This window comes from Kogia breviceps, chromosome 17, assembly GCF_026419965.1.
Source record: "Kogia breviceps isolate mKogBre1 chromosome 17, mKogBre1 haplotype 1, whole genome shotgun sequence".
NCBI classification, from domain to species: Eukaryota; Metazoa; Chordata; class Mammalia; order Artiodactyla; family Physeteridae; genus Kogia; species Kogia breviceps.
Window position 1 is genome coordinate 47,459,774 of NC_081326.1, and position 14,448 is coordinate 47,474,221.

The window sequence follows — 14,448 nt, forward strand, 5'->3', positions numbered from 1 at the left end:
GAAGTGACCATGACTGAGGACAGCTGTTTATAAATAAAGATCTCAAGAGGAAACTCACTTTAAGGAGGAAGGCAGTCTAGAGTGGTGGCCAAGGCAGCACATCATTAGAAAAAGACACAGGGCGTCAGGGCATGGCTGATGCCAGAACACCTCTTGGCCAAAGAGTGTGTGTGTGTGTGTGTGAGTGTGTGTGTGTAAACGTAAAGAGCTGAGTCAACAACAGATTAAGGCTTCGGAAGGCCAGGCCGATCACAGTGTTCTGTGAGCACTGCTGTGTGTGAGCCTGGAGGAGAGATGCTGCTCCAGACCTTCCCTCACCTGAGGAAAAAACGTCACGGCAGCAAGTTCCTGTGGCCTGAGCATGACCAGGAGTGGACGGGGCTGCTCGGGGCTGCCAGAGTGCCTGGTAGAGGACACTTTTTTTTTTGGCAGAGACTCCATGTTGCACAGCATGGGGCTTTTCAAAATATAGGCACAATTTTCCAGCTTATTGGAGTTCCTGACGTACCTTGTAGCTGAGGGGTTGGGAGGATACTATCTATTGAGGAAGGCACGCATTATTGAGATAAATGGAAATAGGGATCTTAGGTGGTTGGTTTTAAAACAAAATTAAATGTGACCTAATCTTTCTTGTGCCCCCAAATGGGCAAATCAGTCAGGGCTCTTCACACAAACTCTATCTATCTATCTATTTATTTATCTATCTATCTATCTATCTACCATCTATCTATCTATCTATGTTCTATCTATCTTATCTATCTGGTCTATCTGTCGGAAGTTATACCAATAGGAAGGGAGAGAGACAGAGAAAGAGGGAGAGATTTATTTTATGGAATTGGTTCACGTGATTATGCGGGGCTGCCAAGCCCCAAATCTGTAGGACTGGCAGGAAGTCTGGAAATTTAGGTGAAAGTTGATGTTGGGGCTTCAGTGGTTGGGAGTCCGCCTGCCGATGCAGGGGACACGGGTTCATGCCCCGGTCTGGGAAGATCCCACATGCCGCGGAGCAGCTGGGCCCGTGAGCCATGGCCGCTGTGCCTGTGCGTCTGGACCCTGTGCTCTGCAATGGGAGAGGCCACGACAGTGAGAGGCCTGCGTACCGCAAAAAAAAAAAAGAAAGTTGATGTTGTAATTTTGAGTCCAAGATCTGTAGGGCAGGCCAGCAAGCTAGAAACTCAGGCAGGACTTCTATGTTACAATCTTTTAGGCAGAATTCCTTCTTCCTTGGGAATCCTCAGTTTTTGCTCTTAAGGCCTTTAAATGGTTGGATGAGGCCTACTCACATTATGGAGGATAATCTACTTTACATAAAATCAGCTAATTGTAAACATTAGTACATCTACAAAACATCTTCACAGTAATATCTAGACTAGTAACAGGGCATCTAGAGTCTAACCAAGTTGAACTATACAATTAACCGTCACACTGGGGAAACAGGACAGGCTGGCCATTTACCAAAGAAACTTCCAACTGGGTAATGGAATCGTAAATTTATCACAAAACGAAGTATGCAAAGTAGTATGTGGTATGTGTCATCAAAGGGATGCAAACTAAGTGATATAGGGGTTCTGAGGAGTGGGAGTTAGCAAAAACCTGGGGGTGACCCAGACAAGGACATTTCAGATAGAAGCAAAGGCCAGAACAGTTTCAGAGGAAAGTCTCAGAGGAAAGCATTGAATTGACATAGCAGAGCATAACATGAGACATGTAGGAAAGCACTAGAAGACTGCAACAGACCGGACACTGAAACTTAAATGGAAAGAGAGGGGGGCTGGTGGGAGTTTCTGAACACGGGAGTGCTTTTGTACACAGTTACGGGGGTTAAGGGTGTCATGGAAGGTTTGATTTTTTTAATATGGTAGAAATGTGATTAGAATTGTGCTCCAGGAAGACTACTATAATAAAGTTTTCTGGATAAATGTGACAGAAAGTGATTCAGGATAAACTGTTGGAAGGCTCATAGCTATTATGCAGTGAAGGATGGAAATCAGGGTTGAAGCTGTAGCAATTAAATTAGGGGGTCATGTTTTAAAGATATTACAGAAGTCAATCTATAGGACATGACAATTAATTGAGGGTAAAGCAAATAGGAATGGGAAGAGTAAAGGCAGATATTAATATTTCCAGACAATATGAATGAAAAAGTAAGGGTAATACTAACAGGTCTAGAGAATTCAGGAAGAGAAACTGGTATGGAAGACCAGGTAATGATTTCCTCTTTAGACATCTTGAGTTTGACATGCGGGAGGGACAATCTGGTGAAATTCTTTAGAACCCAGTTAGAAACATGGTCTGGAACTCAGGAAGGAGGTCAGGATTAGAAATATATGTTTGTTTCTAACGATTGTCTAGGTTAAGGTATGTCTGTGATACTCCCGTGCTGGAGTCTTTGCCCTTCCAGGCAAATATCACTTCATATTTACAAGGACAATACCATAGAGTGGTTAAAAGCTTTTCTTTGGGCTTCAGTGGGGTCCTACCCAGTTATTTGCAGACTCTGTAAACATTGGAGGTGTTACTGAGCCTCCTTCTGCCTTGGTTTATTTATCTGTAAGTTGGGAACAATAGCATCAGGATGGTTGTATTTGCTAAGTTAACACGCATGAAATACCTGGCTGGGCTACTGTTCCACCCCTGGGACTCTTAACAGAGGTGCCTTTCCTCCTGTGGCTCAGATCCTTAGCTGTGGATACCAGGACATCCTTCCTCTCCTGCCCACCCCAAATCTCACATGAAACTCCTTTTCCGCTGCCAGTATGAGGTGAATTCACCTGGAGTGGTGAGAAAGTGCAATGCTTACCTCTCTGTCTATGGATAGTCTTCTTTATTCTCCTCTATATCTTGAGAGATGAGTTGATGATGTGAAGGTTGGGTTGTACCCTTAGCCTGAGGATGTGTGTCTCTAGTTTAGGTCCACGTATATAGACAGAAAAGAAGTTATCTTTATCTGTTCCCTGGAAGAAGAAAAATCAATCCTTAATCAGACAAATGTACTTGTGTAGAGATGATGGCTGAAGCTGCAGGAGTGGATGGCATTGCCACTGGAGTGGGTGTAGAAAAAGAAGAGCATCTAGAACAGAACTTTGGCGGATATTATCATTTTTGAGTCTTGGAGAAGAAAAACTGACTACAGTTATCACTAATAAGACAACCATAATTAATAGCAAGAGTCATTTCTTTTGTTCACCACTGTATCCCCAGCATTTATTCATTCAACAAATACTTATTGATATCTATGAAATATAAACCGCTATAATAGGCATTGTGCCCGTAGCAGTGAACAAATTAGGCAAACAATTTTGGCTTTCATGGAGCTTAGACTGTAGTAGGCACTTTAAAAAATACTTGTTAAATGAATGAATGAATATTTGAACAAGAAGCATGTCTGCAGAAAGGAGGCCTCTAGTATGTGCAAGCAATGCATTTGGTAGGTACCGGGAAGTCTGTAAAGGGATGAAGATCGGAGGTGATTCTTGGAGGATGGACAGGATTTAGAGGAATGGATAGAAGGGCGAATGTTCGGAAGACAGATGCAGGGTAAGTGCGGAGATGGGTATTTGCATAATGTCTTTAAGGAGTAAGGAGACAGTGGCTGGCAAGTTTGGGGGAGCATTCAGCCCCCCACAGGAGTGGAGAGGCAGAGAGTAGAGATAATGAGGTCAAAGAACTTGACCTCAAGGTCAAGAACTTGTTGCAAAATAAAGAACATGAGGTTCCTATTTTGAGCAGGAGCCTTCATCCATCATCTCCAAATCAACAAACTTGACCATTACAGCATTTGCTGGTCAGTAAGAAGAGGAAACTTGCATCTGTTAAGCTTCTACCAAGTGCCAAACATTAGATCAGAAGCTCTGAGTATATGGGACTGAAATGAATTTATCTCCACAACATTCATGAGCACAACCATCCTATTTCTTTTCTTGTTAAATCAGGTTATACCTGGATTGGCTCAGACCAGCCAGGGCTGGTGAGAAATTGAATTTCTGTTTTTGCTGGAGAGAAATAGGCTTCGGCTCCCTTGCGGGGCGGGGCGGGGGAAGTGCCGTAGCCTCAGGATCTGCACAAGCCAGGAGGCCTAAAAAGGGCTTCTGGTGTTTGGTCCACCGTTACTGAGACGTTTATTTTGTGTCTCCTGTCTTTGTCAGGTAAGTGCCTGGACCATCGCTCCTGCTTCACAGCCTTGAGGTGCTTGATGTCAAGTCCCCACTCATCCGCTGGGGACTTCTGATAGGGCTTCTGCCACCTTTAGGAGCAGGTTTCTGGCTCTCCTCTCGGCCCCAGTCTTCTCAGTAGCTGGGGTGGGACACTCGCTTCCTCATCAAAGCACCTGCCCCCCCCCCATTTCTCGTCCATAACTGCCCTCCAAGAATCCACTCCTCCCATACTCTCCTGTGGGGAGGCTGTCTTCAGGGCAGCTCATACAACCAAAGAAAAAATTACTTCCCTCTGTGGCCAAAAAGTCTAAGACACAGGCCTATTCTGCCTGGACATGGGAGGCGGAGGGAAGAAGGGAAAAAAGAAAAAATATCAGTTCTTCATTTTCTGGCATTTCCTAATACAAAAATTAATATGCCAGTGTATTATCTTGCCGTGTGCATTATCTCCTCTAACCCTCCAAATCAGAGCATGAGATAGGTACTGTTACTACGATTTTATGGAAGAATTAATTCATTCAATAAGTATGTAATCTCTCTGCCTTACAGTGTCCCAGGCTCTGGAGAATAACAACAACAACAAAAAACCCAGCAACAACAAAAAACAGTGCATAAGACAGAAAGAACTCCAAATGAAGACACTAAGTCGCTGAAAGTAACTACTGTGCTTGAGATCACATAATCCATAAGAGGAAAAGCTACTATGAGCCCAGGACTATTTCTCCAAAGTCCAGACCATTTTATGCTGCTTTTGCAATATGAGCTATTCTGCAGAAAACTGCTTGGGCTTTTGACAGACTTCTTGGGAGAATAAAATGTGACATCACAAGCAGTGATAATAATAGTACTTATCATGTAGCGATTGCCTACCGTGTAGTAGGCAATGGAAGAGACTGCTGGCAGTATCTCATTTAATCCTCACAAGAAACCCACATTCTCATTTTTCATGGTTCAAGGAAACTGAAAATTAACAGTACGTTTCTTGCCAAGATCACTGGGCCAGCATGTGAGTGAGCAGAACTTCAATCTACGTATCATTATTCCAAACTGGGGCGCTAAAGAGTACGGTTCCTCATCCTGATTGCCTTGGGGTCTTGTTAAGTGGAAACTCCTCCTTTCTCCCATCTTGGTTCTCCGGCTGGGAAACCTGTGGTGAGTTGGGTATGGATAGTCAGCTTCTCATTCTTGTTCCTCAGTTACCGGCATCTACTGTTTTGGGTTTCTGCAGGTTTGGCTATAGAGGTCAGAGAGGACAGGCAAGGCACAGGGAAAGTCTTATGACTTGATAAGTGGACAGTGAATGTCCAGCATTAATTCTTTATCCCAAGGGTCCCTACAGAGGTTTCTTGTGGGTCCCCCACTCTGGACTAGGTTTCCAGAGGCCCCTTTGGGTAGCCCAGACTCTATTTAGACTTCTCAGACATAATTGAGGGGCTGGACCCTGCAGCCTTTAAACTCCGAAGAATACATGTTTCACTCTCTAAATGGTTCTTTTGAAGCCCCCTTATCTGGCTTAATGTGGCAAAGGGCAGGATCACCTCCTTGTCTTCTGCCCTGGATGGGTGACCCAGAGGGAAGGGAAAAACCTGACCCAAAGTCACCCTCATTGCCTGCCTCTGCAAAGGCTCAGTGAATTTCTTAGTGTCTTTTACACAGGACCAGGTCCAGGTTTCTTGCCTTAGTCCAGTGCTTTTCTTCACACACACACACACACACACACACACACACACACACTGCCATGTTCCCCTACATGCTTGAGAGCCTGGCTTTCTGTTTGTAACCAAGGACCCAGTTTCACCTTCTGCTCATGCACCCTTTAGAGCTCTCTCTTTGGGTTCCACTGGCTCTCCCAGATCTTCACTCAGTTGCCTTGAGTAGTGGTATGACAGCACTGTGGGGGTGAGCTGTCTGTTGCTGCTGTTTCTCAGCTTTTCTCTAGCTAAGTAGCCCTATTTGAGTTCAGCTCTTGAAATATTTCTGAGAATTTTCTCTTGCTTAACTTGTTTGAGATCAGTCAACTCAACTGATTTTCCTAATTCTGAAAGTGATCAATAAATGACTCAGGAAGCCACAGAAGAGACATTTAGTGTGGAGGCAGATCCATCCTCATGTGATACTGGTGCTGATTTGGGTAATTTTGCATTGACTTGAGTCAGAATGAGAGTGTGCTGTGCTTTAGAACATGAACAAAGTGACAAGAAATAAGGTTAGCTGCTTTCAGGAGTCACTGGCACTCAGTCTATATTTGGAATCCAGGAACTTTTAGTGAAAAATGGTATTTCTTAGCAGGCTCCATGCAACCTTACACTTACCCAACCCTGTCGTTAGACGTTAGTAAAAAGACAAAGATTTCTACCACAAACACATCTCCCCGGAGATCTAGGGTAATGGTAACAAGACGGCAACAACAAGGGATACACTTTGTTAAATTTCTGTTGCTTTACTGTTTAATTTACTTTAGACCTATGTGAGACGCTACTAACTAAGGCACTTGTAAATAACTAGAGTGGTAGAAAGAAGGCAATCTTGAATGAGACAGATTTGATTTTGAATTAGAGACCACCCCTATGCACTATGTCATCCGGGACAAGTTCTTACTCTCTCTGAGCCTCTGTCTCCTCACTGGTAAAGTTGGAGGTATAGTACCTGCCTTACCCAGTTGGCAGAGTGCCTACCACATAGGAGATACTCGTGGATACTATGGATTGGCTATTCAACATCCACTCCAAACGCCCTGTGCGGTACCCCCTCATTGCAGAGGCTGGAAAGCTGAAAAGGAAATTTCTCAGACTCTCTTGCAGCTAAAGTTCTGGATTTAATTTCAGTTCCATCAACTACATGCACCCAAGTAAGACTTGAATATGGAACAGAGTTAAGGAGAGAGAGAGAGAGATTGCAGGAGGTCAAGTGCCCATTTTGCTGACACAGCCTGTGACGGAGGCAAGGTGGCAGCTGTGAGCAGCTCCCCGAAGGAGTGGCTTTCTGCAGCATCAGTGTCCTTATTAGGGGGATTCTGGGGGCTGGGCGTTGTTCCTGGAAGTTTACTCTAGAGTTTGCTCCCCTGGCCCTTCCAGTAATTGCGGAAGTCCCCGAATACCTGATATAAATCTCTTTATGAGAAATTGGTAATAGCAGTTTCTGCTACCTAAAACTGTAACTGAAACAAAACTGAGTGAATGGTAGCCAAACAGCAGCTAGTCCCTCCTCCTCCTCCTTCTCCTCTTTATGATGACATAGACACTGCGCTATATGTAGGTTCTATATAGGTTGTAGGAAATGCAACAAGGAATGGGGCACAGTCCCCCTTCCTAGGGAGCTTATTGTTTTGTGGAAGAGACACACGTGCAAGTGAATACACTTTAAGATGATCTAAGCACCATGTTATCACCAAACTGCGTTGAGAACCAAAGGATGGGGTAAATAGCAATGGCTTGATGGGCTGGAGGGATGGCATTTTATAGTATTGGGAATAAATGCTCTAAAAGATCAATAGGTGGGAAGAAGGGAAGGGGTGAAAGGGGAGGAGAGAGCATTTCCAAATGAGGGGCCCAGTATTTGCAAAGGAGCCAAGATGTGTATGTGCCGTTTAGAGAAGCATGAGAGGCTTGGTGGCTCTTGGGTGCGTCTGGGACGGAGCGGGGTGGGTGCAGGATGGGGAGCATTAATGAGTTTGAAGAGTTAGGTTCTGACCAGATTGTGTAGAAGTATATGTGCCTAATTAGGGGATTTGAACTTTATCATCCAGTGCTAGTGAGCCAGCGGGGATTTTGAAGGAAAGGAGTGAAAATAAACAATTTTCCTCTTTATGAGGAAAATTCTGGTATCAGTGTGGAGAATAAATTGCAGGAGGAAGATCCTCAAAGGCAAATAGGAGGCTGTTTAAAAAAAAAAAAAAAGGTGAGAGAATGCGTGTCAGTAGTGAAGGGAGGCAGGGCAGAATTTAGAGCAGGTTTCTGAAATAAAAATGTACAGAATGAAGAGCAATTCGATTGGAAGGAGAGAAAGTAGACTGGAATGAGGTATGTAGTCAGAACACAGGGTTCATTGGAGTAAGAACTCGTGGAAATATCCACGGTACCTAGAATAATGTCTAGCGCTCAGTAGGTGGTCAATAAATACTTATTAGGTCAATGGGGTGAGAGCTACTGTGTCATGGACTGGACGATGAGATTATTTTTGGCTGCCTGTGGAGCATCCAGGTAGAAATGTTCCCTGTGCTAATCTGGTGCCTAGAGGAAAGATCAAGCCTGAGGTTATAAACAGAAGTCTTAGAGAAGTTGAGCTTAGATGAGATGTTCCAGGGAGAATATGTCAAGTGCGGAGAGAGCTCATGGTGGACTTCCGGGATGCACCAGACCTTAAAACGCTGGCAGAGTGGGACTTCCTGTGAAGAAGCTTGAGATGCAGTGACCAACTAGCAATCAGATCCAGACACGCTGGAAAGGTAGGTTAGGAGAAATTTGTTGGTACGTGGTGTTAACTCCGTGCTGAGATCAAATTGGATAAAAACCTAAAACAGGCCATTGGGTTTCTAAATTAGGTCTTTAATCATTTTTGCTAGTCCCAGTTGAATAGAGTTGTAGCGACAGGAGTCATATTGTTTAATCGGTTTGGTACTGAATGGAAGGTGAAAGATTAAAGAGAGTAAGTGTTGATTTCCGTGTCAAGAAGTACAAGGACAAGGAGAAGGAAAGGGAGAGAGTAGTGACCAGAAGAGAAACAGGACTCTCCGCTTTAGAAGTGGCAGAAACCCCCCCAAACATGCTTAAGATGTGGATAAAGAATGTCTCTTGCCGCATCAGTAAACAAAGGATGTTGCAGACATCAGCCACCAGCCACTGCAGCCCGCCTAACTGTGCACCCTGAGGGGACTCAGGATGGAGAAGATCTAGTTAAGCTGCCTATCAAAGGAATAATTTCAATCAGCCCAGATTCTTGCATCCTCCCACACATAGAAAAGTGCTAAATTTATTAACTTGAGATGTCTGGTTTTCTTTAATTGGCAGTAATTTTTTGATGTTCCGACTACCTGGTCTTTGTTGCAAAAACTCCTATATATCCTGGCTTCTCCCCTACCTCTTCTGAATAGTCCCTCAGAGCTACCTGAGAGGCTGCCTCTCCGGCAAGTCCGTGGAATAAAACATAATTCTCAACTTTTAGGTTGTGCATTTTTTTTTTTTTTCCAGTGGACAATGGATGTAAAAAGTTTGGGGAGAGTTACTGGCTTTTGTAACCAAAACATGGGTAGGGCAGGGATGCAGCTGGCCTAGGACTGGTTGCATGGGAACTCCAACGGAGCCATCCTTTGGTCTCTCAGCTCAGCTTTTCTCTGTGCGCCAGTTTTGTTCTCTTAGCAAACTTCTCTTGGAGGACTGAGCTACAGGCAAATTCAGCTTCCCACTCATAGAATTTTACCACGAAAGAGGAAGAAAACTTCTCCCTTGCAGCTTTAGTTTGAAAAATTTAGGGAAGGCTTTGGGTTGGTCTTATTTGGGTCATGTGACTGACTGCCCATTGGACCAGTCAGTGCGGTCAGGGACTTGTTCGTTGGCCATAGGATCACCGTATAATAATCACCGGGGCTAAGTTGATGTGGTCCTGTAAGAAGATGGCAGCTCCCGTGTTGCAGTGAGGAAGGATTAGGATGGGGAGAAATTTCTCCCAAAAAAGCAGGGCAGGTCAAACAGGATCACCGAGGGGATAACGGTGACCCAGACATTTACCCCAAATGTTCTCTCTGCTGTAAGAAATGGCAAACAGAATGCAGTAGATTGAACGGTGCCTAGGGGAGGGGGGAAGCTGGGACAGTAAATGCACATTTCTCTTTCGAGAAGACTGGGGTTTATTTATATGGAGAGTAGCCTCGGGGTGGGGGGGGCGGCGTGATTTATCCCTCCCTCAGAGTCTGAATATCCTCACAAAACATCCCCCCCCCCCGAATGGATAAAGAAGATGTGGCACATATATACAATGGAATATTACTCAGCCATAAAAAGAAATGAAACTGAGTTATTTATAATGAGGTGGATGGACCTGGAGTCTGTCATACAGAGTGAAGTAAGTCAGAAGGAGAAAAACAAATACCGTATGCTAACACATATATATGGACTCTAAGGGAAAAAAATGTCATGAAGAGGTTAGTGGTAGGACGGGAATAAAACACAGACTCACTCGAGCATGGACTTGAGGATATGGGGAGGGGGAGGGGTGGGCTGTGACGAAGTGGGGGAGTGGCAGGGACATATATACACTATCAAATGTAAATTAGATAGCTGGTGGGAAGCTGCTGCATAGCACAGGGAGATCACCTCTGTGCTGTGTGACCGCCTGGGGGGGTGGGATAGGGAGGGTGGGAGAGAGGGTGATGCAAGAGGGAGGAGATGTGGGAGCATGTGTGTATGTATAACTGATTTAGTTTGTTGTAGAGGGAAAACTAACACACTATTGTAAAACAATTATACTCCAATAAAGATGTTAAAAAAAAAAAAAACATCCCCCCAAAACATACAATACAGGTAAAAAATTACGATTGCTAGGCAAATTTGGTTTGCAGGCCAATCTCCTAGCTCCTGCATTTGCTGATGAAGGGGAGAGACCTAGTGGAGAGGTTGAGAATAAAGATACAGGAAATGGAGAAAGGGGCTCGCTAATGGACGTTCTAGAAGCTGGAAGAGAGTGTGTTTGGTTTTGAAGAGGGGAGTCATTTTGCCTCTAAGAAAGAATCAAAGGAGGAACGTGGAAATATATAGCTATTGATATCTATTGCTAAGGGGTTGCAAATATGTTTAGAGTGGAAGGCATGGAGGAGAAAATACTTCACGTGGCCTTCATCTGCCTTGTGAAGCTTATGGCACAGCCTGGCTTAAATGACAGGGACAGTATGCATGGAGTCAGAGATTTGAAGAGAGTTCAAATTGGAACTATTCAAGTTCCAACTATTTCAAGTTGGAAATATTGAGCTTCCGTGGTGGAGAGTGAATAGGAGCAGCCCATGGATAGAGTAAAGGATTTCTGAGCAGCTTGATGGAGCATTGATAATAAACCTGACTCAGTAGAGAGGGAGTATTAACTAAACTGAATCATAAGAGCTAACATTTTTTGAACTCTTCCTATACACCAGGCATCTTGTGAAGTTCTTTATTTGAGCTGCTTCATGTAATCAACTCAACCACAGGTGAGGGAACTAAGACAAAGAGAGGGAGAGAACTTGCTCACTTTCATGCATTTGGAAAGCAGCAGAGATGGCATTTAGTTCCAGGCCTGTCTGACCTCAGAGTCGGAGCTCTCACCTCTACAGAACACTCTTCTTTTTGGCTGCTTTTCTCATTACAGCCAGGTGGGCTGTCCACAGGCAAGGGATGTAGAAAGCTCAGAGCCCAAGTTTTATAGCTTCTCTTGGGTTGGGTCGTGCAAAGAGCATTTGCATCCCAGCACTGAACTTATTAGCATCGTGGCTTTGGGTAAGACGCTCAGCTTTTAGGAACAGTGAGATGATAGGCAGCAGAAATGAAACAACTGGTTAGAGTCAGATGGAATATTTGAAGGGGCATGGGATTTAGACGTAGAGAACCCAAATTTGAAATGGATCTGCCACCTTTCAGCTAGTTTAGGGCAAGTTCTTTAAACTCTGTACACACCTTTTTTTTTTTTTTTTTTTGCTTCTCACTTTTGAATATAGGGCTGGAAATATGCTCTTGGCAGGAATGTGGTAAAAATGAGAGATATTTAAGTAAACATTAGAAGAGTGCCTGGCGTACAGTACATGCTCAAATGTTAGTTCTTATAGTATTGCCTTATCATGACAAGGTGGATGGGGGAGAGCCACTTGGCCGTTTGTCTTTACTGAGATAAGCCAGTATATTTGTGCTTTCCTATCTTCTCTCCTAGCTGTATAATACATAGACCAGTATTCCCATTTGGGAGTGACTTTGCCCTCCAGTGGACATTCGGTTCCATCTAAAGCAGTTTTGAATATCACAGCTGGAAGGGAACTGCTGGAATCTAGTAGATAGAGGTCAAGGATGCTATGAGACATCGTCCAGTGCACAGAACAGTCCCCAAGAACAATCTGGCCATTGTACTGATGTTGAGAAACCCTGCTAAAGAGCACAACACTGATGAAATGAGGCCAGTAGGAAGAAATGGTGAGGCAGAGAGGAAGAAGAGGATATTTTCTTCCTTTAGATATGTGACCCAGGTTCATCAAGCAGCGCTTTCAAAAGCTCTGTCAGTGGAATATAAACAGACTAAATCAACCAGCTGAGCAAATGGCCTCCGGAATATTGCTGCCTTTTCCTTTTCCTCTTCCAGTTCTGACAAGAGTGGCTTGATTCGGAAAGCTCGCTGCCACTTCTCCTTGTTGTGAGGGGAACACTGCCCGAGGGCTCTGTCGTCAGCATTGCCGGGTGGGCAATCAAGACTTCGACCACTTTTTCTGAACTGAAAATTGGGTTACCTGATGAGTCAAGTATGAGCGTATCTATGGGGACAAGGTGACAGGACTTGTAAAACTGGGGCAGCCTGGAGCTTCCAACTTGTGTCCTTAGAAGAGAGAAGACAGAAAGAACTCTGGACATGGAGCTGGGAGATCCAGGTACAAATCTCCACTCCCCTGATTACTGGCTGCCTGATCCTAAGACAAGCCTACTCCTCTCTGAGCCTCAGTTTCTTCATTTGTAAAATTAGAGTAATGACACTTACCTTGGTGGTTGAAGTACACATGAATGCCCGGATGCATTTGAAAGTGCTTTGGAAATTGACTAGTACAGTCAATTAACATTATTATTTAGGGTGTTTTAATAAATAGTACTAGTGACATATATGAGGTGTGAATATAAAATAATAACATTATATTTTCTATATAAAAACGTACATAAATGTAATCAGAATTTATGTACTCAACCAAATATAGACTTCTTAGGGGCAGAATCCTTGGCTGCTTTGTTCACTTCCTGGCACGGATGTCAGAGGAAAACCACATGAACAATGTTGGAGTCTTTCTATTTTTTTCTTTGCAAATGTAAAGCATATGCAAAGTAGTTGAGCTTTCCAATTAACTGGCTCTCAGAATAAAGTGAGAAAGTGATACATGTAGGTAAAATTATTATATGATTGTCAGCAATTCTGATTAAATACACTTTGGGTCAGGTTTTGAAAACAGAAAGTTTTGTCTTTGATTAAAATAAAATTTGAAAAACAACACCTCCTCCCTAACAGAATGTTCCTAGCTTTTGTTCCCCCTTCTTTTGTGGCTTATCTCAGGATAGAAAACTTTTGGGAAGGCCCTGTAGTTCATTCATGGCTTAGCTCTCACGAGTGAAAGTCTTCAGAAATGTAAAAGTTCTGGGTCACGACTGACCGTGTTCTCTGGCACTTAGGCTAAGTTTTACTATTCTTGCATAGTAGGCACTTAATAAATAATTGCTGAAGGAAGAAAAGAGGAAGACATGAGATCAGGCACGTGAAGTGGTTATCAGAATGCCTGGCTCATAGTAGTTGCTCAATAAAAGACAGATGCTTGGATTTGTAAATGATGAGATGCCCTGAGTAAGAGTATTAAAAGGAATGTGCTGTGGATTTTGAAGAAGGCAAGAAGTATTCTAGGGGGTCCTATAAAAGCCTTTGGCCTCTTGGTAAAAGAGACAAGAAACTGCCTTGATTCTCCTTATTTTTATATTGAACCCAGACATGATGGCATTTGTGGCAGAAAATGACAGGGGTGAGGACAAAGGTCATATGTCAGTGGTGGCTGAGTAAAAGTCCACCTTCATAACAGCTTAATGGAGCTGACATACCAGCCCTACACTGTTGACCTCCTGACTTGTGGTTGTGTGATTTGGAGAAGCCACTAGGTGTTGGATTTGTCATTTTGTGCAGCCAGAAGGAATCCTAACGATCCAGCCACACTAGACTCAGAAGACACATCTGCATACGTGGATCCCACCACCAATGAGGTGCAGTCTTGAGATGGAAAAGCAAAGACATTCCCCTGTGTCTCCTTTATACTGGCCTTCGATTTTACTTTTTGATAAGTTTCCAGTTACGTTTTTATTGCTATTACACACAGGATTATCATTTCTTGAGCTTCCTTCTAGCTCTCATCTCATATTCCCCATGACTGTTCCTCAGGATGGCAATGATGACGAGGATAATGTCTATATCCAAGTCCGACTCATCTCAGACATTTGGGCCTCTCAGAGCCACATAAATTCACTCCTGGAACTGCCCTCTGGGCACCGAGGAAGTAGGAGGGAATGTCAGCTCTGCCTACAAGTGCAGAGATGATCTAGTCCAG

The 14,448-nt window shown here is 43.8% G+C and overlaps 1 long non-coding RNA gene across 1 annotated transcript in view; it reads right to left on the bottom strand.

The window, feature by feature from the left end:
* Positions 1-2,800: 2,800 nt before the first annotated feature.
* The window catches only part of LOC136792874 (uncharacterized), a 70,580-nt gene continuing 58,932 nt past the window's right edge, over positions 2,801-14,448 (bottom strand). The window contains exon 3 of the long non-coding RNA XR_010837428.1: positions 2,801-2,954. This is a non-coding gene — a long non-coding RNA (uncharacterized lncRNA). The remainder of the gene's footprint in view (positions 2,955-14,448) is intronic.